Source organism: Leuresthes tenuis, unplaced genomic scaffold (assembly GCF_036924035.1).
Source record: "Leuresthes tenuis unplaced genomic scaffold, fLeuTen1.0.hap1 SCAF_10, whole genome shotgun sequence".
Taxonomy (NCBI): Eukaryota; Metazoa; Chordata; class Actinopteri; order Atheriniformes; family Atherinopsidae; genus Leuresthes; species Leuresthes tenuis.
In genome coordinates this window covers 9,330,875-9,356,689 of record NW_027325364.1, presented here as the reverse complement: position 1 = coordinate 9,356,689, position 25,815 = coordinate 9,330,875, and the positions used below count along the sequence as shown (strand labels likewise).

At 39.1% G+C, this 25,815-nt stretch overlaps 1 protein-coding gene across 1 annotated transcript in view; it reads left to right on the top strand.

The window, feature by feature from the left end:
- Positions 1 to 25,815, top strand: part of stk40 (serine/threonine kinase 40) — a 412,820-nt gene that overhangs the window by 16,802 nt on the left and 370,203 nt on the right. The window lies entirely within an intron of this gene.

Here is a 25,815-nt window from a genome sequence, read left to right as displayed (position 1 = left end):
ACCTCAGGTCTATGAATGGAAGCATGTCCTCTTGCTCCAGTGAATAATTCAAGTAGAAATCATGATTTGCAGGCCAGAAGATCCGTGCAAGGAAACCCCATCATGAACAGAGCCTACGGACTTGATATGAGGATGAAAGCTGGTGCATGAAATGTTGCAGCAATGTGTTTAAATCTATTTTACAGTAAAATTATTATGCATTCAGGAAAACCTAAGGCATTTCTATGCTTCTGTGGCTTGATTTGATCACCCATCTCCCAGCATGTGAAGGGGAGTTCAGGGGTCATAGTTCCACAGATGCTTTGTCCCCATAAATTATAACCAGCTGGCCTTGAGGAGGTCCTTCCTGGCTTCATGTGTGTCTCAAACAAACAAGTGTTCACTGAAGACTGCGTAAGACATCTGCAATGTTCTTGCTTAATTACCTTGGAGAACATTATGTATTTAGCTTCACTTGAAAAGAGCAGAATTTATGCAGCTGGATGTAGATAACAAGGGATTAACAGGGATCCATACTTCCAGATGTGTGGATGTAGCAATATTGTCATTGCTTTGAGTTTTATTTGTAGCTGCTTATTTAATTATTAAAAGTTTATTTGAAATAACAGAGTCAAGTGAGCAGCTGCATCAGCATTGCAGAGGTGGTTAATGGCTGCTGAAGAGTGTGAATGTGTCTCCAGCTGTGTCAGGCATGAGGCTTTATGGCGTCTCCTGGTAAGACACTTAAACCATTCACACAAAACCAAATTTATGCTGTATTTGAGGTATCGCACTGCGACGACCACATGGGAGAGGCCACATAAAATGCAGTAATCTTCAACATAAGACAGTTGAGGGTAAAGTGGTTGGTGGAGGCTTGACTTTTTGCACATTTACTTCTACAACCTAATAATGATCTTCCCTGGCTCAATATTTACTTAGATACTATTCTTACAATCTCAGAAAGATCTTATTTGAATCAGTAGTTACTGCATTGACTAAATCTGAATGTAGGATGAGACAGAAAGTTACTACCATGACAGCAAATGCAAAGCTTGAGCAGCTGATTTTACCATGATGACAAGATCCCTGATCTGATGAGATCTGAGGAGCATGAATGTAAATGCAAAATAATCAGTGGGACCAGTGGGAGAAAAACTCAGTTCTGTAAAAGTAATGTCCTGTGTCCCATATGATGAGGCAAAGTACTGAGGAAGCATTTCCATTTATTTCTAGTCAATACCTCAAAGACTCTTTAGGAGTAGAGATGATGAGATTAGCAGCATTGCAGTTTTGCATAGAAGACATTCTGAGCTAAGTTAATTTTTGTTGGCAAGCTATCATGGCCATAAAACGGGCCCCAAAACAGAATGTGCATACAGCCCCCACATGAGGAAAGAGGGAGAACATCTGCAAAAGGTTTCTATTTAATTATCATTTCATTTTTTCTTCAGTCTTGTTCGGTCCTAAAACAGACGATAAAATGGGAGATCTGACAATGTATTTACAGTACCGTTAACCACAGTGAGCAATGACCACGAAAACATGTGACAGTCTGAAGTATCCAGATATTGTTCTGTTCGTGTTCGCACTCATTTTACATGTAGAAAATTCAAAGAAAACTTGGTGTTCATATTGTATTATACTAATGAAGGTCTATGACAGTGATATACATTTAGACAATAAAACAAATGAAAGAACACCACTGACGTATTCTTCACACGTTAAAGAAAACAACGTCACGTAGTCTCTTACATGTGGTTGTGAAACTGGTGCCAGCACGAGGACACTTTGTTGTGGGGACACACATGGCACAGCGGAGCCATCAAAGAACTGAGCTGACCAAATCTAATATAGATCAAAGCTGTTCTCCTGCGGTGAACAGACTTCTTCTCTCAAGATATTGCATTTAGATATTAAAAATGTGAGGGAAAAAAAATTAAGAATTGTGTAAAACTTGGGAAAAGACATCACAAAGTTTGACTTAATAAAAGCAGCATTTCAATAGTTTGGGAAATGTGTCCTTTAGGTGCATTCCCACTGTAGGAGCCTTTTGCTGTTCCTATAACCTTTTCAGGAATAGGGCCGTTTTTTTTGTGCATTCGGACATACAGGAACTAGGGACTGTGGCCCTCGGTTCCTATAACCATTTTAGCTCCTCCGAGGCAGGGTCTTTTCTGGGTTCCATGGGAACACACATGACGTAGGTGTTTGGTGGCTGGTAGCTACGCCCCTTATCTGAAATGTTTACTCATACGACACGGACACAACCGGCGCATGTTTAATAAGTTAAACTTAGACGTCGTCTCCTTTGTCTGTGGTGCTCTGCTCTCCTTCTTTCCTTCATGAAACAAAGAAGTATCGCCTGCCGCTCGATTCTTCGTCTCCTGACTCTTGCTGTGTGCTCTTCCAGCCTTGATCTTAGACGCCTGATGTGATCGTCCATGATTAATTTTACCGTCATGCAGACCATGAACACGGTGGCCTCCTCGCTCTCCATATTAGCTTCTTGGTGGTCTTGTTTTCTTCTCTCCTTACTTTTCACGGGTTTTGTTTTGTTGTTGAGCACTAAAGTAACACGTCTGTCGCAGACGGTTGCGTCACATCAGTCCCTGACTCATGTGCAAATGCAAAATGAAGCAGTTCCCCTGGGGAAGGGCAGTTCTTATAACAAAATTCAAGGTGGACAGTTCTTAGAACTGCGTTCTTAGAACGCCTCTGTCTGAATGCGGCTTTTGTTCTGAGAATTACATGTGACAAATATGAAAAGCCCATTATGCAAGTCGCAGCTCGGAAACTTGAGCATCTTCCCACTCCAAGAACCACCCAACGTGTACCCCTCTTTTTCAGTGGAGAAAAAAGAAAAAAAAAGAAAATTAGATCAAATTTTTGTTTCAGTAGTTAGGAATAACAAATCCTACTGGTGTTCTGAAATGCAACTGAAACACAGTCAACTCAAATGTGACGTTAAATTCTTGCAAAGAGTTGCAACTTCCAAGGAAAAAAAAGAAATAAGCAGACCAGAAAAAAATGGCCGGGGTTTGAAAATGACTTGTAAATTCAGAACATGCAGCAAAAAACAGCTGCTAAACTAAACAACACAACTACAGTGCTGCTCTTTATCAGGCTTATCATTCAAGCTTCACAATCAACAACAACAATCCATTGTCTAACACAACCAACACCAGCGCTGCAGCTATCTGGTTCCCATTAACCATTTTTATTTGGCACACTTGGACTTCCGGCTACAATGCTCAAAGTTGCCATCAGATAATGATGTGATGTGTCACAGATTATGTGTGAAAATTTTGACAGTCTATTGAGAACCATAATGTTTCTCTGCTGCCTGAGATTCTTTTGGCCTTCTGTGAACTGTCAGCTTTACCAGGAATGATGCAGCAAACTGACAAACCTCTCAGAATCAACACGGGCACAGATCTCGCTGTTTCTGCAGTTTCCCTGGCTCGAGGGAAAAACTCCAAAACCGACACCCTCAGATCCTCTCTATGAGGCACATAGCAGATAAAGATCTTGTATGCTAAGTACACTTTCTGAACAGCCACTCACAGCAATCATAAACTTTCTTCTAAATCAAAAACATTTCAGACAACAGAAGAGGAAGAGCAGGGAGAGAGGAAAAATAGAAAGGCACAGTAGAAATGTTGGCTTCCGGACTGTCATGTCCTTTCTGTTAATATGTGTGGGAGGTTTTACAGCACTTTTGATACGTTTATAAATGACATCACTGATACCTCAATACCTGAGCGCATGGGTTTAGCACATAAAGATTAGCAGTCAGAACTAAAGCTAAACTTATGAAATGCTGGTTCCTGGTACATATTTACCTCACAGGAGGCTAAATGAATAATGCCTGTAAAGAAAAAGTGAATTTAAGCAGTTCCATTATGATTTATTGTGATTAAATGTTTTAACTTAATCTGATCAGATCCTGTTACATTATCCAAGCAGTAAAGTTAAATAACTACCATTCTACTTTTGGCATTAACACTCCCCAATTTAGACATAACGTGCATTTAAACCGTACCAGTTGGATTTCATTACCAAAGCTCTATGATGACCCAGAGCTAACCCTCTTTTAGTCATAATCATATGAAATTCATTGGCGTGCATGTGGCCAGAAGATTGTTTACATATGCTCTCTTTCTCTCTGTGACCTTGTCCTGCTTTGTAAAAGAAAAAAAAAACTTCTGCTTCTTGTCTTCCTTAGGATGACATCTTGGGACATTCATATGTTTTGTCATTTGTCCTTAGTGTGCTTGTATTTAACAAGATGCAGACGGGCCCAACCAGTCTGTGCATATTTTGCCTACACATGGCTTTATTCAACAATGAGAAATAGCTTCTTACACAGTTCAACAGGATGATGCTGAGAAGACTCAGGCCAGCTGATGGTCGACTAATTTGATTACTTTTATGTCACACTTTGTCCTTTCAGTCATTTAAAAACCAAATCCTCAAACAGACTCGTTCATATTTCTGAATGCCCTCCTGTTCTTCCTCTCTTCAACCCATCTGTCAGAAGATGAGTGAGAAATCCAATATGGCGCAAGAGTGAGTGTGTCATTTTCAAACTGTTGGCTAACTCTGAACATCTGGTCCGAAGGGGAGGAGGGCGTACCAGTCAATGGGAATCCTTGTCCCCCCCCAGTCAACACCATGAGAACGGCCGCCACTAGGTGAACAAGGAGGCATGTGTGTGTTATGAATGCAAGGGTGTGTGTGGACCGACTGTTTCTACTGGGATGATCTTTAACAGGCATTTAGACTCATGAGTGCTGTGTGTTTGTGGAAGGAGCTACTGTAATTTGAATGGATAGTTTTCTTCTAACTTTCCTCAAAAAAACCTTCTAAATGTGTGTTTTATGGAAGCTGTTGGCTCGACAGTCAACAATTTATTGTAACACAAATGTTTGGTTTACCTTCTGTTAAAGACCGATGGGGCAACTGAATGAAAATGGATGTTTCAACCTAAGTCTGTGGGGTGCCCAGTAGAATAATGCCACAATAAAAATACACTAAAGGATTAATCAGCAGTTTTACTAATTAACTGATTTATCTGTTTTGCTCAGTTTACAAGATGGCATTCAAAGTGCAAGTAAACAAAATGATAAACCGTCTGCTTGTGGTGGTCACAAACATGCTCCTAAACTTTTCCCCTCATGGAAGCGTTGTTTATCTCACCAGACGGAACTCGTTTGCTAATTAATCAGTGCCTTACTGCTGTGTGTGAACTGGTGAAGACGAGCATGTCCTGACAGGTCTGTGTGCTTATATATTTCCATGCGAGTTTGTCTGTGTAGATCTTTTTAGCTGCCAAGAGGAATATCAGTTTAATAGCATTTCTATCTTATGGCTACTTAAGATACATTTCACATACTTTCCCAATAACTGACTGTTTACATTTGTGTGCCATTAGCACAAATCAGGTGAAACATTTGCTGAAATATTAACTGTGTGCCTCACATCGACATCTTACTCTTGGTAATTGTCAGAAGAAGAAGCTGTAACAAAAACATTTTTCTGCAAGCCCCTCCCCATAAAAATGTAAGTTTTTAACGTTGTTAACATGGCCATAAAATGTTTCCTATGTGTTGCAAGGTATATCATGAGCAACATCAGACATAGATGCAATGTCTGGGGATTTCTTCTTTATTTCTGCCGAGCATCACACAGTTTCAGAGTGAAAGATGAGGTTAGACAGCCTTTATGTTTTGCATAGAAGACTGAAGGAACCAATGCTAAACTTTTTGAGGGAATGTGGCTGTACAGCAATTTTGCATAGACTGTGAGGAACCGATTAAATGAGAAGCTGCTGTAAGCTATGAGGCTGCTTGCAACTGCTCAACCTGTCAGAGGTGGAGCCAGAATGAATTTTTTGGGGATTGATAACTGCAGGAGTGGGGCTTTAAATTCTACTTCTCTACCTCTGAAGCCATAGCTGCCCCAACTATTGTTTGCAAAAAGGTTGTTTTGTTTAGTGTTTTTGGTATATGTATTTTTGGTTTTGTTATATTTTTGTGACCTCAAGAGTTTTCTTAGATATTAGTGTTTTTATTTCTGTTGTCTTGCTCCTCAGTCACAGCAGAAATGGGACTCTTCAATGTGATAAGGTTATTCAGTCTTTTACACAAAAACTTAATGGAGCAGCGAAAATGTGCCTTCTTTGTAAAGCTCTGTTTGAAAACTGGTCCAACCCTGTGTGAATGTTCATGCCAAGGAAAGTTTCAAGGTTTTCTACCACTGAATGAACTTCATTTTCAGTCAAAATGACCCCCAAAAGAGATATAGGAGTCCATACTTTAAGAGAGATCTGTGACCTGTTTGAATACCTCTACGCTAGGTTTAACTTTCAGTATTTCCTTAATTTGATTTGTCTAAGTTGCTGCAGCTCAAGTGCGACAGCAAATAGTTTCTTAAAGTTTATATATATATATATATATATATATATATATATATTACCCATTCAAATGAATGGAAATAACAGAACCCAGCTGAAATGGTCTGAGTTAAGAAGATGTTTGGTTTCACACAAATTCCAAACACTGATGTATGGCAGGATCAGACACTGTGCTCCTGCTCTTTCCTTCCATATGTTAAAAAAAAAGAAAGAAAGAGGGGGGCGCTCAACAGAATCTGAATGTGCACAAACCACAAATCGATCCCACACTGACCAGTTGTGGATAGACGGAATGTTAGCTTGGGAAAAGAGCTGCTGTCCATTGACAGTGATTACGACTTTTGCAGCTGTCCACACTCAGCACAGAACAACCTGCAGGAGTTCTGCTAATATTTGATTCTGTCAGGAAAACTCTGCGGTCTGTCTGCACATCTCTGTCCCTAAATGGTGTTTAGGTTCATAACACATTCCATCTCAAAGCCAGAAAAGTCATTAAATCCGATATTGGACTTTGCTGCATGTGTTCCTGCAAATGTTAGAGTGATGTTTCTATTTAGACTGATGTGAAGACTATACAGGGTAAATGAAGGTTCAGCTTTCCTCAAGGGGCAAGTTCCTCTGCAAACAATAAAGCTGTCCAGCAAAACAGCTGACGGGTCTCTTCTTAAGGATCCTCAACATTCCCAGCACATACTGACACAAGCAGCTGTTGACCAGAGCACAAATGAGGCTCCATTATTCTTTAAGAGTGTGTCTGCTTTTGCTTTAGGGCTTGTAATTTGACTTTAATCCAATACTTTTAGCAAAAGATGTATAACAGCAGAAGTCTGCTAATCATGTTCATCATAAAAAATAGGCATTTACATTCACTACATTAACTTTTGGCATCAGTTGTGTGGGTGTTAAACAACTGATTCATTTAGAGAAATCAAGTGATTTCTCTCAACATATGAGGCATATGTTGAGGAAAATAAAGCCCACCAGCAAGAAACCACAAGGCCTTGTGTTCACATGTATTCCAGTAAAGATACCAATTTCACCAAAATGTAAAATAAATTCTGCCTTTCACATCATCCCCCTCTTCTTCTCAAGTGCTTCCTACTCCTTCGTCTTGCATCTGCTGTGGCAAACGCCTCCTGAGTTTCCCTGCCCGTTCAAAAGTGATTTGTAGTGTGGGCGGTAGATATTTGCCTCTTTCTTTTTATGCGAGCTGTAAATATTTTCCCCAATCAAAGAGTCAAACTTCAGAGCATGGTCTAATCTCTGGAAGTCCTTAGATCAAAGTACAGGATGAAGGAGATGAGTTAAGACTGGGATGTCTGCATGTCTCTTCCACTTAGCTTTGCATAAAATGTGTGTGACATCTTAAAGCAGGTCATGACCTTTCAAAGATGAAACAACAGTTGTTAGTATATCTGTAAAGATAAGTTTAAAAGCAATATGACACTCCCTTCCTAAATGTAATAATCTTTTGGTATTGCCTGTATAACACTGCTTTAGGTATGAGTCGTAATGCAAAAGACTCTAAAGAATTAAGAGAGATACGATGTGTCAGTAATCTGCTGCCCATATTCGCATCATAATAGCCCCTTGTTAAGAAAAATGTTTACAGATTCAACAACCTATTCAGAACTGTCTTTCATAAAAGACGTTGTAGAAACAGTAAACATACAGCTGCATTCAATGTACCTGCTGGAAGTGGGTATTTGAAGTTACATTTTTCACTGCATAGCATAACTGCCTTCTTCCAACAACAAATGCTCATCAACAGATATGTGGTTAATTTATCTGAGGAAATGAGAACTAAATAAGCCTAAAAGAGGTTCATTTTCTAATGCTGGATTAGCATTCAAACACTTAAAGCATTTAATCTGTGGAAACTGCCATTAGGAGGAATGAACGCTGACACAATTTAGCCAATTCACTCTACTCTAGAGTGTCGTTTTCTTTGATTTTTCAGAAAATGGAAAGTATGCCAGAGCCAATGGCATCTTGGATCTCCACCAGGGAACAAAATGAAACCACCAGAATTTGGATTTATCTCAGGTAAGGTTTCTCAACTGAGATTTTCACATCTTGCTGAATTCCAGTAAAAATTGCAATTAAGTGTTAAAACAACTATCCCTGCATTACATGAAACCTTAGAAATTTCACTTTAAAATCTTATTTTTAGATGTTTGACATGCTACTTGCCTCCTGGTACAACCTCTGCTTACCTCTTGCCTCAGCTGCTCCATAAATCTTCTAGCAGGCTTCCCATCATGCTTAGTGAAATCCTCTTACAGTCCGGAACTCAGTACTGTGTACGGTGTTTAAATACTGAAGGGCCTATGTCTCTCGATTGCTCATTGAACTCCAATAGCTACCTACGGCTCTCTGAATCAAGTCGACGTCCCTAATGTTTGAGTGGCTGCGGACCGCGCCTAACTATCTAAAGTCAGTCAGACAGGCTTGCTCTCCTGCTCGGTCACTAAGTTTCTCTTAGGAACTGCATCTGGCATTATATGTCTATCCCTGTAAACAAGGCAGTCTCAACTGTGGTTCAGATTTAGTTATGTCTCAGAGAAGTTTAATTAATTTTGATGCACACTGTGGCCAGTCAGGTTGTATTTTAAAAATTCAATTCACAATATTTTGGACCTTAAAACAACTGCAGCAGTGTCCTTATATTCTGCGGATTTCAGTCACTCTCTGTCTGAGTCTGTTGGGATCTGTGCTCATGTGCTCTTTGTTGAGGCAGTTGGCCTGGCCACATATAACAGTGCACGTAAGCCCCTGCTTTGCATTTAGGAACTCTTTTCCAGATTATCTTCCACTTGATAAATTACGTTCTTTAGCCAAAAAAGGTTTCCACATAGAGAAGAATAAGACCAGAGTCAACATTTACTTTTAGTTTTGGTTCCGTTATAGTCTACGATGCTGCTGTTCTAGTGTGACATTAATACTGAGGTTGACAATTTCCTTTATTTTTCTCACTCTTCACACATTTCACAGAAAGCCTATATTGTTAGAGCCTTTGTAGGCATTTTTGTAGTTTAAGATTTTTAAATCTGAAAAGAAAATATGTTAATAGTATCTAAAATTATTTCAAAAACAGACAAGGGCAAGTTGTTTCCTGTTTTTACTTTCTTTTATTATTGTTGACAGTAGCACTAACTTTTCTACTTTCTAAAGTTCAAGACATGCAGCTGGATTCTCTGCACAGCATGGAAATCATTTTAGCAGGACAAATATATAAATCAGTAGACAACAAACAGCTACTGTTACTGTGTGAAACACCACCTGATGCAACGTTCAGGAGTCTTCTTGATGATTCTCAAGCAAAAACAAGAGTTTAAATTTTGAAAGCAACAATAACTGAATATTGAAAAAATATATATCTACAACTTGGCAGAGCATTCAAGCCCCTCGAATGTGCCAGTCATTGATTTAAGTCATTATTGCATTTTTTTTTTTTTTGCAAAGTTAATGCTATTTTCAGTCATTTTGTTATGAAACAATGCATTCTAAATTTGTTAGACATTATTCCAGCCACACATTCTTTGACTGTAGAATGATAAAAAGAAAAGAAAGGAGAGGCAAGTACAGGAAACAACAACCCTCCTACATGAGTAACACAGGTCATATTTCTCGTAGACCTACTCTTTTTGTTTCACTCTGAGCCATCATTCTTACCACATAAAGCCAAATAGACCTGGAAGTTGTCATTACAGGCTTCCCAGATTAATGCTTGACTGACTCCTCAGGTCTATTCTTGCTCAGCCAGGGTAAAGTGGGTGAACAGTGGTTCTTATAGTAGACACTGGGTGACAAACGATCATGTAGGGTGTAATTCTTGTGGTTGTGTCTTCAGCCCCAATGAGGCATGGGTGGGGTACCACTTACTAAAACCAAACCAGGATTTCCCAAGTGGTGCCAGGCACCCATGGAGAAGAAACAAGTCTGGCCCAAATTCTAGCAACATCCTGGACCAGATGTGAATTCTTTAGGGGTTTGGTTTGGGATCTGTCCCATCCTGGCTGCTGGTTCGCTTTGCTCTTGCATATTTCTGTGTGAAACTAACAGTTATAGCAACAGGATATAGAAAACAGGACCGAAGTAGCAAGAGGTTTGTCATCAGCACTGAACATATCCACGTTTAGATGTGTACCGTGTCGGCTACCTGAATGTCTTCTTGTCACTTTTTGTGTTTGTTTTTCTTATTTGGCATTTTGGATGTTTGACTCCTTTGTCAGTTTGGATAGTTTTCTTATTTGTCAACGAGTCCTCACACAGTTAGCAAAGTGTTTATGCCATGTAAGTTTTCTGTGGCCACTATATCTTAAAATACATCTAAATATGATGTTTTCAGTAACACTTTGTCAGCAGTCATTTAGAACAGAGCTTACAGTCAATAGCAATACTTCACTTTAATGTGTCAAGCTGGGTTACATGCATTATACACAAACAAAATAGTGACGGTTGTATGAAAAGAAGTTTGACAGAATAGACTGAATTTATGCACACACAGGGTGTGTGCTTTAGCTCAGATTAGACTGAGAAGATTAGAGCCTTCTCTCTTTAAGCTTTTAAAAATAATGATCTCTTCCTTTTTGCATGGCCTTTTTAAAGGCAGCACTGTCTAAAAAGTCTTGACAGGCTATCATTTCCCCTAAGAAAATGAATGCATTTGAGAAATGTGGCACCAGGGCTATATCTTTTTTTTCTCTAAGAGTGTTCTCTGTGAAGTACACTGAAAAAACATGGATAAAGAACAATTTCGGTGGCTTGAATATTACTCAGATAACATCTTCCTGTGTTAATTAAATTCAGATAAAGTTGTCATTTCAGCTCTGGAAACATTGTAACTCTATGGCCTCTCTGTGCTTGATTTGAAATCACCTTTTTCATGTTATAATTATTAATTTGAGATCAGTTGGTGATTTTTGTCACATGTTGTAAATGAGTATGACTGAGTGTGTGGAAATTATAACTGAATAAAGTTTTTATATGTTAAACTATAATGTAAACTGAAATAATCCTTTTGAAAATTATTTAATAGATGACAAATTGGAATCCTCATGCATATTAATTCCCCCTATTCTTGTTGTAATCTGTACCTGATAACAAATGAGGAAACTTACGGCATCCAAGTCTACACAGATCAACTCAGTAATAAAAATTATAGTGATTCTAAGCTGAAAAGCTGCCACTGTGTTGTAGGTGATTTATTCACATCTGATGTTCTACAGCAGCTATATTTTAACATGCATGAATATTTTTATTTGAACTGCAAAGTCCACTTGGATTATATGCAGCTCATATTCAAAAACTCCCATTTAAACTGCAATCTAGTTTAGGAATCCTCAGCAGCACTACAATGATCCTCACTCAGAAACACGTAACTCCAACATAACAAGCTGACCATGACTGGAATGTCCTAGCAGTGTGGTCAATCAGAACAAGACAAATAATTGTTCTTTGTTCATGTTTTATGAGTCTAAAGCTACATAAAGATATATGTTTTCATAAAAAAATGGTATTGGTACAATGATGAGCAGAGGCCGTTTTCATGCAGGGACAAAGATACAGCCAATGTCTACAGAGTCACAGTGTTGTAAATAAGATCAACAAATAGATTTTATTCATGAGCTGAGGATTAATCAACCATGACCAGAGATCACTTTCACTGTCCTGGCACTGACGACAATTTGATCATCGGCCACCTTAGTCCTATAGCTTAACAGGGACCAATGTTTATCATAGTTGATTACTCAGAATTCAAGTTACCTTGCTTTCACAGCAGAAAACCCAAGGTTGTCCTCATCTCATTTCCTTGACCTCCTTTCAAGTGAGGCTCCTTTTCATCAACATCCAGAGTTGGTGGTGTTAGGCTGATCAAGGACTTTTTGTTGCCCAGAAGTTGCTTGCTGCATTCTTTACTGAGGATGTATCTGAAGTGGTGGTCTATCTTTTCTTTGGAGAAGATAAGCTGGCTGCAGCACCTCTGGACTGGCTGTTTTGCAAATCCAAATACTCTTTCTTGAAAGGCAATTGCCTTCTTCTTCTTCCAGTGGCACTGAACCCTCCAGGTCATGAGCTTCTTGCAGTGGATGTTACTTGGCACTTTGAGAAGTCCCCTCTCTTCCTCTTTCATGACTTAAAAAACAGTAATGAAACGTAAACTGACCTTCCCTCAGTTGTAATAAGATGTAGAATCCCGTCTTTTTTTACCACGGACTTCTTGTTGTAACCGATCCCCTTATTCTGTAAAACTGGTTTTAAAGAGGTCTGACTGTTATTTATTAGACTCCTTCCAATCTCTTGCCTCCGTATTACACCCAGGAGCAGTTTTAGAGAATTTTGTCTTTATCAGCCAGGATTTAGAAATGAGACAGGAAAGGGGAGAAATTTAACATCCAGGAAGAGAGGTGAAGGTCCAGATACAGGGAGAGGTATAGGGTACAAGCTGCTGAACTGTCAGATCTCATAAACAGTCTCTTCATTTGTGTGCACATTTAGATGCAAAAATATTCAGGATTAATGGCTTAACTTTTACCTCCACCAATTGGCATATGCAACATCAGCTACTTACAACAGGTGGAGGGGGGTGCTGGCATGTCTGTGGAATTTTTTTTTGTGCTTTTATGGTCAAATCCATTAAATCTATTAAAACTGGCATTGCAACCAACAGCTCAGTGGCCAAGGCTTCAAGCTGTGTTTATTGTTCCCACACACTTGCATGCATCATATCTCTCACTCTCTTTCACACAAACATCTATAAACTGTCCACTTGCTCGCAGTGAATACTTTGTGAGGCTGTAATAGTTTATTTTCTCCTGTCAGTATGTCCTGGGGTGAACTCAACAGTCAAGCTATCCAGAATGCATGTCTGGCCTTCCTGAACCTCCAGGCAAAACATCACCCTCTGTGCGGTACTTTCCAGCCAACCTGGATGTTAAAATTATTAAAGTGATGAGTGAACATAGGCTACAAATGTTGAAAATACATGGTGATGCTGACAAAGACCTCAGCTTGAATTTAGGGTCTTGAAGGAAATATTTTTTAGTTCATTTGGAAGTATAAAAAGCAACTGGAACTGGAGATTTTCTCCAAACACTGTATTAAATGTCAGACCTCTGAATCTAATAATTACTCTACGTAGAAGCCTAATCAGGGAGAAGTGTTTGACTTGGAATCCACATGGAGGAATTATCATATAGTCATCCTTTTTGGGCGCAGGAGGAATGTTTCAGTCCATCTATTTAATTTCCCGTTAATATACTGTCTACATCCTCATGTTACAAGTAAAGCTGCAGCTCACTGGATTGAATTCAGGAGAAGTCTGGTCTTAAGGCGACGGCAGGAGACTGCGTGCTGTGAGAGAGGTTAACCGTCTGAGGGGGAATCAGGCTGTCTTGCTCTGCTTACTTTGTAGTTATACGCAACAGCTGCAGCCCTGGAATTTCATTCTCCCTGAAGAGATGTTTATTATATTTCTCCCAAATGACTAAAAAAAGAGGAATAGCTGTAGAAGCATGGACGCTGGAAGGCTCAGCATATGAAAGTAAAAGCCTTATGAAGGCAATCATCAGTCATTCTTAACAAATCTTTTACACTTTAGTTCGTTTAAAAGAGACAATAATTTCATGTTTTATCAACTGTTATACCGAGATCATTTTTTTTGTTACTGCTGCTAACTACAAACATTTAGAAAAAAACAATGCACAAGAGAGCCTCTAAATTGTGCACTTTGGTTGTGCACCCATTACATATCACTCATTTCATCGGTGATAAGCATCACACTATGCTGAGGCCACGTAAACCGTGGGGGTTTGAACAGGAAGCTGATTTATGATGTCTTATGCATTTCTCCCCCCTTTTTCTCCCAAGCATGCAGCTTTAATGTAAACACCCTGACACTGCACAAGCTGATTACAAGTGCGGCAGATGGTTTCCACTCCAAGGGAGTCATGTTTTTGCATTCCCCTGTCATTGGGAGAGCTGAAGAATGCACGCAGCACATATACAGGATATAACTGCTAACAGTGCATATACTCACAGACATGTATGCAGATGCACTTTCACACTATTACTTTAATTTGTTACACTCCCTGAAATCTAAGGTGCAGAAATACTTAGTGTATTTGAGGGATAATAACTCCCAAAGACATTCAGCAGGAATAGTAAGGGTGGACTTTTTTGGCTGTTCTTGTAGTGCTGACTTGAATCCCAAAAGCTTCACCCCGAGCAAATTATAGATTCAATAAATTACTGAAGTTCAGAATTGGGCCTTGAAGATGAGTCTTGCATATTCAAATTAAAATATCATCTGTCTTTGACCTCTCAGTCTTGCAGTCTACTGCTGTTGTGCTAAGAACCAGTGGCTCATGAAGTCTGTAATGTATTCTCTACTGTGCCTGAGGTAAGAAATCAAAGTAAGAGGGTGCTTTATGGGTTCATGGTTCTCAAAAAGATGAGGTTGGTCCTGTACATGTCAACTCATGTCACAAGTCTTCATTGATTTAAGTAAAACATGAACTACTTCACCCGTTAACTTATAAGTGTGAATGCATGCACTGGAGATGCCTGAGCATTTTTGACAGCTCCCATTCTCTGGCATACAGCCACTGGCTTGCAACCAAATAAATTTCCTGCGGTCTTTTTTCATCAAAGAAAGGGAGGCCACACTTATCTGTGAGCTTTCTGAGAACAGAGCATGGGAACAATATGCTTCCTTCAAATCCCCGGTCCTGGAAAAAGAACTCATGACAAACTTGTTTTGGCAAAAATACAAGCTGTTCATTCACTTTTTGACACCATTTTGCTCCACCAACTGTGCAGTGGTGTCAGCATGCTCGTTGTCAAATGAAAAGCAGTTCAGCTTGTTATCACAAGCATCCGCGTATGTTTACTATACTGCAGGGGGTTATTCCGGTTAAGAGGTAAATGACCAGCAGGCATTAGCACTGACCACAGTCCAGATAGATGCCTCTCTTCCAATGTTGTTGATTTAGTCAGTCATGAGTCAACAGTTCCCAACAGAGGGGGACAGCAGGATGGAGGGACAGAGGAGAGGAAGTGCAACAGTGTTGAACGATTACATGGGGCTTATGCTTCTGGGATGGGGGCAAACAGGAAGCAGATGCCTGAATGATTCAGAGGGGACAAAAGTGGGCAATGTGTACCAACGAATGTGGGTGTGGGCAGCTGTAATTACAGTGCTGTTTGAGGTTTTGTGTGTGCATGTGTCACTTCTTCTAATTTTCTCTTACAGAAGAACAAGGAGAAGTTTACCACTTCTTTAAAGCTTTAAAGGCTTTAAATGTGTTTCAGTGTTGTCCCATTAACATAGTATTTGAACATCCCAACTTATAGCTTTTATTTAGAAATGTTTTAGAGATTATGGTCATCCTCTCATGCATTCTTAAAAAGGAAAGAGACACCACTTCACCCACCTTTCACATCTGCTTTCCCCTCTTCCTTGACCTGTTGGGTCCTGTCCTCAGAATGTGCTGTGAAGCAAACATGCATTCTGGCTTTCTGCATGCTGATTTCCAACCTGGCGCAGCTCCACAGTCCCCATCAGCAGCTGTGTTGCTGTGTTATTATCTCGATTACACTCCTCTAGGTTCTACCTAAAAAAGGAGGAGGAGGAAAAAAAGATTTAATGACTTTGGCTTGCATTGTTTCTTCACAAATATATAATCACAATGCAGAATTTTTGTACCCATCTTCAAGTGCAAACTGCACATCATGTGTTCTTTTTTCATATTCAATGCAGTCCAATCAACTGAAGCTCCTTTACTGTGAGAAAAGCCTGCATGAAAACAGATGGATTGTTGACAGTTCATTGTCTCCAGTTTCTATGCCATTAAACAGTCACATTTGAGAATGCTGTATTCCAAAAGCCTCACAATTGTCTGTGGTTATTGCATAAAACGGCCTTTGCCACGTTTCTGCTTGATGTTTCACTTAAGCTTGTTCTCAGCACTCATAAATACCAGTAAGGGTTTGTATTTTTAGTTCATTTCTGTGGGATAGTTCAAGCTCAAATCTATTACGACTATCAATCATAGCGAGTGTGTGTACAAGTGCATACATGGATAGTGGTCATGTTTTCACAAAGGGGATGATTGTTTGGCTGGGCATTCTTTCTAAACTTGTGTATCCAAGATATATATCATGAATCACAAGAGGATGAAGGATTTATTTGGCACCTGATTGTCTAACTGATTTCTAAGAGAGTAACTACTGACCAAAGAGAAAAAGCCAGGATAAATGAGGCTATATTAATTGCCTGTTTTTACAATCATAATTCATTTCCATCGAGTGATAAAGAATTGACAGAGAATTCTAGTGTTAATAACAATGAAAAAAAGAGCTGAAAATGTTTATTATGCCATTAGCTCTGCATCATGGGACCTTCCCAACTTGACACAGATCATTTCCAGAATTAACCAGCAACATGCTTCTAAGCTTTTAGGCCAGAGGCTTGAGCGGATCATTGCTCCGAAACAAGTGAGTCTTTAATTTAAAAGAAAAACACATTTTTTTTCAAGGACATGTTAGTGGGATGCTGGTCTCAAGCAATACAAAGTTTATACAGCACAGGATCTGATGTAGAAAACCAATGAAAAATAACACAAAGCAAATATGAATAAGGACAAAATTATTTTGCATACCATCCTTTCAATAATTGAATTGTGTTGCCCATAAAACAGAAAAGGAGAGCAAAACCAAGCAATTAGGATAATACGGAGTAGCAACAACCATTCTTGTTGTTACCATGATTTAAGTGGAATCTAATTATATGATGATGACAAAAAAGTTCTGGTTTTCTTCACCTTTCTTTGTCCACCACACATTCCATATTTGTTACAATTTCTATCAATTTAAAGTCTTAAGTCCAAGGCAACCCACAGCTACAGTATGGGACTGTCTCCATTTATACAAATGCTTAGCAGATGTGTACAAAACACCTCATTTAGAAATAAAATGGTGAACCATGTTTGAACCAGTACAATGTAACAGTTTAACACTCAGAAATTATTTTGAAAGCATTTAAGTGTACTTTGCTAACAAATCATTATCTTTTTGATTACATTAGAAGGGATTTCTAAACTGCTTTGGTTCTGGTGTTTTTAGTCTTCTAGCTCAGACCAAAAACTGTTAGAACACACTACGATTTTAGACTTGGAAGTTGCCTCAAATTGTTTATGTGTAAACCAAATTGGAACCACTGAAAAGCCTTGAGGGCACCTACACTGCAGTGTGTAGCTAACGTGTGCTTCTCCACAGCGTTCTGCTGTATAGCATTCAGTAAGAATTAAAGGGTGAAGGCTAAAACAAGGACATTTTTTGTTCAAATCTGTGTTTAAAGTTCACAGTGGTTCTGATCCGTCGGTGGGTTTTGTGTGCAGGGGAACTCAGTTCATTGTCATCGCCCCTTATCTGTGAATTTGGTGAGCAACATCAATTTCATCTTAAAAGTGTGGAGCTGGATTGAAGGATTATCCTCCTTCATGTCCATTTGTAGTTATTTTCTGTTTGCTGATGAGATTAAGTTTATCCAGCTCTGCAAAGCAAAACAATCTGATCCATTGATCAAAAGTTTTTTTGCAGGAATTCTACATTTCTTCTCCTCGTAATGCTACTTCAAACACAAAGGCAGTGCATGATGGAAAAGCCAGCTCAGTGGTGGAGGTGGTAGGGCTCCATATACTCAAAGAAGCAGAGAATTTTGGATGTTGCAGCCATCAGTGACAGTTTGCCAGTTAACAACTGTTCTCTGTGTCTTAATCTAACTCTGCTTTTGTGTTTATGTGTGACAGCTGGGCTGGATCTAGCTTGTTCAGGACTGATGCCTTTTTCCAACCATAATCACTACTTCTTCTGTTTTTAGTCAGCCTCAAACTTGATACTGTGCAAGTGTTGTTGGCCATGATGAAGCCCCATAATAATCTGTTGTTTTGTATAAAAAGAACAAACAGCTATAAGGTTTGAAATGTGCCGGCAGCATTTTTCCTGCCTCAGCAACTCACCTGTCATTTAAGTGATATCCAATAAAGCTTCTAAAAGGTGTCATGTGTCATATGGAGGACTTTGCAAGGGGATTTCTGATTAATTTTAAACTCAAGTATCATTACTCCTTATCATTTTTCATGCTACAGCTAAGATTAAGATACAACTTGGACTTTTATCTTCTTTTAGCTCAATTTCTTGGAGTGTTTTGTTGGCTATCAGCTACACTTATGAAACAAGAACAGTTTCAGTAAAATGCCTTTTGCTTTCCTTCTCAAAATAAAAACAATATTTCAGTGACTCAGCACCACCGATAAAGATTTTTCTGTAAATTCATGAGGGAAACCATAAACACAGTGCTGTATTGTTCATACTTATTTTGGGGTATGTACTTAGCATCTTTTACAGTTTCCTGCACAACAAAGCCCATCATTATGTCTCGCGTATAAACAGTTGGGGAGTTTTGGTGTTGCTAGGAGGGGTGCTGTAGTCAGAGGTGAGGAAAAGTGGAATTAATTATTCATTATCTTGGACCTCAATTCACCATTTTCTTCTCTTCTGGATGTTGTTCTCTTCATGCTCAAGGCAGTCAGACAGTGAATTAATGTGACTGGCTGTTAGTAAACTTATTGTTCAGACCTAATCTGAAGCTAAAACAGGAATCAACTGCAGAGCTTTACCGCCACATTCTCCGGATCACACACTTTAAGACAGAGGAGGTTGGTCAGTCACAAGTTTCCATGTAATGCACGCGTACAAAGAGCTATTCTTTAATATGCAAAGGAAGATGAGTTTATAAAAGAGCTGTTTCAGCTGCAGCCTGTTGCACACCCTTTAATGTTGATCAGATGTGAACAGCTTCACCAATAGGAAAGGAAGTCACCTTTTAAACATTTTAAACACTTCTTTAACTATATTTCGCACTGCGCTGGTGAGGGCGTGTACATGTGAAACCTTGCATGAGGTTCAGGAAGTCTATTTGGAGTGACAGACTGTAAGGTTTGCCTTTTTCTGACCTAACATTTTACAAATCACAGAAAATTGACATTTCCAAAAGTATAACTAAACAGGAAACGTTTTATATTTTTTGTGTTTTGTGAAACATTTTTTTTGTTTTCTAAAATTGGTTGTTTTTTTTTTTAATCTGAGGTGGTATTTTGTTTGCTGTTTTGTTTACACACTCACTCCTTTGGAAAATTAAGAGTCACCAATTAACCTAAAGTACATGTTTTCGGACAAATTGAGGAAGCCGGAGTACCTGGAGAGAACCCACGCATACAAGGGGAGAACATGCAAAGTCCACACAGAAAGACCCCAGCCGGGATTCAGACCTGGAACCCTCTCGCTGTGAGGCAACCGTGCTCACCATCACACCACCATGCAGCCCTGTTTGTGACTTCTGTGAAATGTTATGGCATTTTTGGTTTCACTATGTTTTATGACATGGTGTGTTTTTCTACATCAACGTTTGGGAAAAAGTGTACCATCAGTGTTGTGATTTCTGAAATGATGTGATGTTGCCCAGACAGGGACGTCTGGGCCTCTCTACTCTCCGTATTGCCACTGCAACCCCATGTGGATTAAGAGGTTAAGAGAATGAATGGATGGATGTTGTGTTTACTGGTTTTCACGATAATTTTGAGGTGCCAGAACACTTCACTAAGGCTTTTATTCAGTGTAACAGATTAGACTTCTGTTCACAGTTTTTTTTTTTGTTGTCTTCAAGACAGCACATAAGATTTACATCACAATAGAACCCAGCACTTAAAGTCCCTTTTGATCTATTGACAATCAATCAATCGAATCAATAAACAAAATAGTGCTGACAGAAGCTGCCAAACTTGTATGAAAGCAATTCTAGTCAAGTAAATTTTCTATTAAATGTCCAATCACTCTGCTGCTGCTGACAAATGGTGGTTCAAAATTCATAAACAGCAAAGTCAAGGTGGGTGTAGACTGAAAAGTACAAAAAACTTTGAAAGTATTTCTTCTCAAGCCGAAATATGAGGTGGGATTTCTGATTTGACGATGTGACTCATTGACAAGCCATCCGTTACCCATTCAAATAGTTCAGTCCTTTCTAAGATGATGACAGAAAAAAGCAGGCAAACAATTCTGCTGTGCCTTTCAGCTGCTAACATGACTTTAAAGGGCTGACTGTATATTTCTGTACCATATCAGCAACACAAGTATATAATAATAAATGGCTCATGACAGCACATTTACAAGAATTAATCATCTTCCAATGCACTGCCATATTCTTCAATTAAAACATAACATTATTTCTTCTTTTAAAAGGAATGCTGTCAGGATATAAATATCACTCCCATTACTTAAAGCACTTGCACCTCACTTACCTCCAGGATTAGCATTATGATAAACTGAGCATGAAAGTCAAAGGCTTTGATCCACATTGTTTGGTATCTTGCTGTTATAAACCTAGTAGTAGAGATGGCGATGAGATTGGAAGATAAATTATGTAACAGGAGGCAGCAAGAGCTTCGTTAAATGGCCAAGGAGTTGAGAAGTTTATGTAATCTTATTCCTAAAGTTTTACAATCTGTTTGCTCCCCCTCCACCCTTGTAGTTAGCCTCTCTGAGTGAAAAAAGTGCAGGGGTGAAGATGGACGCCGGGGCCTTCTCTTAACACTGCTGTCACTACTATTTGTGTGGATGGATTGCTTCTGTACACCCCAATTACTTTTTCCTGTCACAGACTTTCTGCTAAAAACTAAGCAAACCTTTCCATCCAGTCTCCTTTCCATTCAGCACTGCAGGAGTGAGCTAGAAATGAGGTGTTATAACCTCTCGTCAATGAAGATGTAGTTACGGTGAACATAGTTTGGAATGAGGCCTATAAACTATCACAGGATTCACCTGACCTTCATAAAAGGAAAAATAATTATAGAATTTATAAGAAAAAGACTGCATGCAGGATTGCACAGTATTAGTCTATATTAGTTACATATATGCAGAGTTGAAACAGACCAAACCTGATCCCAATACTCAGCAGAAGTATTCTTTCTATTGCTTATCTGATAACACATCCCATTAATCGCTCCATGCCAAAAGGGTAAAAAAATTCAAGAAACCAGGTTACTTGAGAAGAATAGCAGAATTATGAATCTTGCAGTTTAACAAAATTGTTCTTTATAAATGTATGCTTGTTAGTTTCTATGTGACTACACAAGTGCATGTGTTACATTATTTATGTACTGGGAGTGGAAAATTCCAGCAAAAAGGAGATCAGACTTATGATCACAAACCGTACACTGTGCACAGGAGCTCCCAGCTCTGGGATCCCATCTGTCCCATAAAGCAGCTTCTGCTGGCAGATGCCTCCTGTGCACATTTTATGGTGGGGCACAGGGGCCAAAGACAAAGACATGTGCTTTCATGCACTGGAGAGAAGGTATGGGGCGTACCTGAAAGAACAGAGCGACACTAAATCCATCTACAGGTCTGCAAAAAGAGTTTTAATGAGCAGTTTGTAAATGCCAAAGTGTTTGTACACTGACAAGCTGGATGATAGCTGAAATTAGACATGACAAGGAAAGTGTTTTCCCTCCTCATACTGTTTGTCTTCACTCATTCTCTCCATTTTCCATTTAATTTTTTCTTCACACAGTTACATCACATAGTTCCTTGCAGCTCTTTTTTGCACTTTGATATGTCCATATGTTTTCAATGTAGGAGAGAATGACGCTAATTCTCTCAGAGCATCCTCCATGGATATTCATTTCACTGTTGGGCGTACAGATGAGTCATCCATGGGTGGTGCTTCTCTTTTTTTCCTCCAGAGTTTTTACCAGGACAAAGTACAAAGCTTTGTCAACTATAATCATTTTTGTTTCAGTTTTCTGATTATTCCCCTCCTTGAGAAAAACATCTCTGCTTTCCTCTAAATAGCTTGTGTTGCATTTGCATTTTGACAATGTTGTCATTGTCTGGTGTACAAACAACATAAGTGCTTCATATCTTTATTTTCTTAGCTTTGTGCCTAACCCAGCCTTTCATTAAATGTTTTCATCCACTCTTCATTCACACACCCTACCTGCGGTGCAGATCACTAATGAGTGAATGACTGAACTCTGGAAAATCACTGGGTGAGGCAGCTCTTACATAAAACACACTGCAAATATTAATCGAAGTTAAATACTGTGGTTAGCTTGTGTTTCAGTGGAACTTGTTAGGGCCATATCACTTCACTTTACCCCAGCAGTGAGCTTTGTAGACGAGTGCTATCTTGTTTGAATCTCACTGCCACCACAGCCTTCACACACATACACCCTCACTTCTTGTTTCATCCTTCCCACCTGCAGGTCGACCCTCCCCAGACATCAGCCACAAATCCCAGCCCGTTTCCGCCTCCACAACAGATTATCATGATATACCGTGTATTTATATTGAATGCTGCCATGGTGGGCTTGGGTTCATAATACAGGAAAAGTCTGCCTTGAAAGTCACAGGTGCCCTGTAATTAGACTGCTCTTATTTCTCTTTAAGTCTAATTTTCACCTCTTATTTACATCTTCTGTTTTCTTTTATCCTTCCTTCCTGTGATTCTCCCCATTCATCTACTGCTAACATATTCCACACTCCACAGACCAATTGGAGTATAAATCAGCCCCGGGGACAAGTGGAAATCTGTCAGCCATAGGAGATTGAGGCAGGAATGCGATTATTGATGCACTGAAGAGAAAGATTTAAATCCTGGCATAAGTTTTACGCAAAACTCCTTTCTCAGCCTCCATATCTCCTCATCATTATCATCAATAGAGCTGACAGGATGTGTTATCGTGGAGATGCCTTTTCTTTTTGTTTTGTTGCTTTATAGGAGGAGATTTATGGGAGGAGAGGGGATAGCTGTAGCTTGAGAGAAAGACAGTGGGAGGATGTTTGATTTGGAGAGATGAGCCCGAAAGCCCAGTGGGTGCAATCTGCGATACAATTTTAGCTGAAGAGATTGTATCTTAAGATTTTCACAGTCCGGCTGCCCAGGTTAGCGTGCAGCTTAATGAGCAAAACGTGTGGGATCTAGACCAAGATGTGCTTTCAAGCCCCAGCAGGGTGTAGCACAATAACAGCTCTGCTCTAACGTTGACCCTCTGAAAAAGTAAAACGAACCCTTGATTTCACCACTCTCAGCTTTTCTTCCCTATTTTCTCACAAAGAGTTTGAGCGACACTAATGAAAAATGTCACTATGCCCTCCCAAGCGCATGGCTTCAATAAAATTTGGTCAAAGCAGAGTATGGTGGCCAGGAAGATTTACAGCTGAGTCTACTGAGATGGAGCAAAGCTGAGGAAATGTTGGTAGTAAAACTGTTTGCAAAGCGTGTGCTGTGAATTCAAATCTGTGACATGAATATACAGTCAGGGTCAGCTCAGACGTGTCATCAGTTATTAATGGAATTTGTTGTGAAGACAGATAGTTTGTTTATTTTTTGTTATGGAGCCCAAAGCTGTTTGCAATTAGTTTGTCAACTGTTTCAGCTCAGCAGCTGACAAATGATTGTGATTACATGTTCACCACGTTCTATGCAAGACAGCTCTCACCAAAGCCATACACAGTCTTGTCATTAAAGCTGTACTCTGTGGCACAGGGGGCAGTGTAAGTCCTCTAATAGGTTACAAATGCTTGTAACATTTTTTAACTGAAATCAAAAACACATTATTAGTGTTAATATCATGGCAGCGTTCCAACTTATTTGGGAAATAGTATTCTTTTTTCTGAGCAAAACATTGCTCTCATTTGATACCATCTCAAACCAAAATGTTTAACAAAGGAAAGTGATCTCATCCTCCAGGGGATGTGTAAGTGTGCACAATTAGCAGGCAACTATTGCTGTGCAGAATTATCAGCAACTAAATCAGTAAAAGACTCCCTCTTTGCACTTAGGCCCAATCCCAATTCATCCCCTTGACTCTACCATTTGGACTGACTGATGTCACCAGTCAAATGGTCCCCAACACTCCAGTTGAAGGATTAGATGACTATTAATCCTTGATATCCATAAGAAAAAGGTACACCTTAATTCTTCAGAATTGACAAGTAGGGCCAGGGGAAGGAATTGGGATTGGCTTGTTTATCAATTAACTTTTGTTCTCTTACCTGGTGACCAAGGGGTAGAGTACGTTGACAATTTTGATGGAACATTGCCCCGCATAAATATCCCAACTCTCGTGAATGCTGCATATTACCTGTACTACTGCTTGAAGAAAGTGTCTTCTAGAAACGACCAGCAGTTTTTGGAGTTGATCATTAATCATAGTTCCTCCTGAAAAGAAAATATTGGCTCAAGCATGATGATAGGAACAAATTGTTGACGCTTGATTTGAATTGATGACCTGTGATCCAGCCTTGGGTCAATCCATCTGCTCGGTCAAGAACTTTAATTTAGAATGTCTTTAAAACTGCCATAAAAATCTGTCTTCAGGTGATTCTTGGCTCTGTCTTAACCCTTTAACTTCTGAATCTTGTTAAGTGGTGGTTATGAATCATGCTCCTTTACCGTGGCCATGTCTCTGAGTACATGACATGCTATACTTACAAGTCCCATTGAGGTGTGAATGGACATTCAAGCTTTATATGAAAGACATTATATGGTATCTGAGTTTTTTATATATATATTTTTTTCAGCCGATCATTTTTTACACATTATTATTAGGGAGTAATCACATTAGGCAATATGTTTCTCTGATTACAGGAATACGTATCAACTAAAAATTAATAAACCAATAGGCTTGTTTCAATAGTTTGGGGCCTGAGACTTTTAATAGGATTAATAACTTGAATTCAGATTTACCTGAGTATTATCTCAGTGAAATTACATGAGCAAAATAGTTGAATGTCTCACTTTAAACATTTGATATATTTTCTGTGTTCTATTCGGAGAATAGTGTTGATTTATGGCATTTCCAAAAAATTGCAACTTGTTTTTATTTCCATTTTACACTGTTTTAAAACTGTGGTTGTACCTACAACCTAACTGACACACCCAACAGACCTGCTTTCATTTAAACTTGTTTCCAAGATTGTGCTTTTTTGTTGAGTCATAGCACGTGACCTCACTTAGCAGTGTCCTGTGCTTTTCTCTACATCAAGACAAAATGTGCAAGAGTGTGAGTGCAAAACATTACATATAATAAGTTGTGCTGCAGTTGTTACATTTTGACTCATAGGACGGAGACAGTGGCTTTGTCCAAATGTAGCAAAGATCCTCTTACCTGCACTTGCAAACTTTCTAATTCCCTGGTCAAATGTTGTTTAAACTTAATTACAATACAATTCAATAAGACATAAATGTGTTTAATGATAAGGTTTAGACTTGATGGCTTTTTCTACACATTTGGATCCGGTCCTGCTAGACTAAAGTTCACTACTGGCTTGAGTTTCCTATTTCCAGATATAAA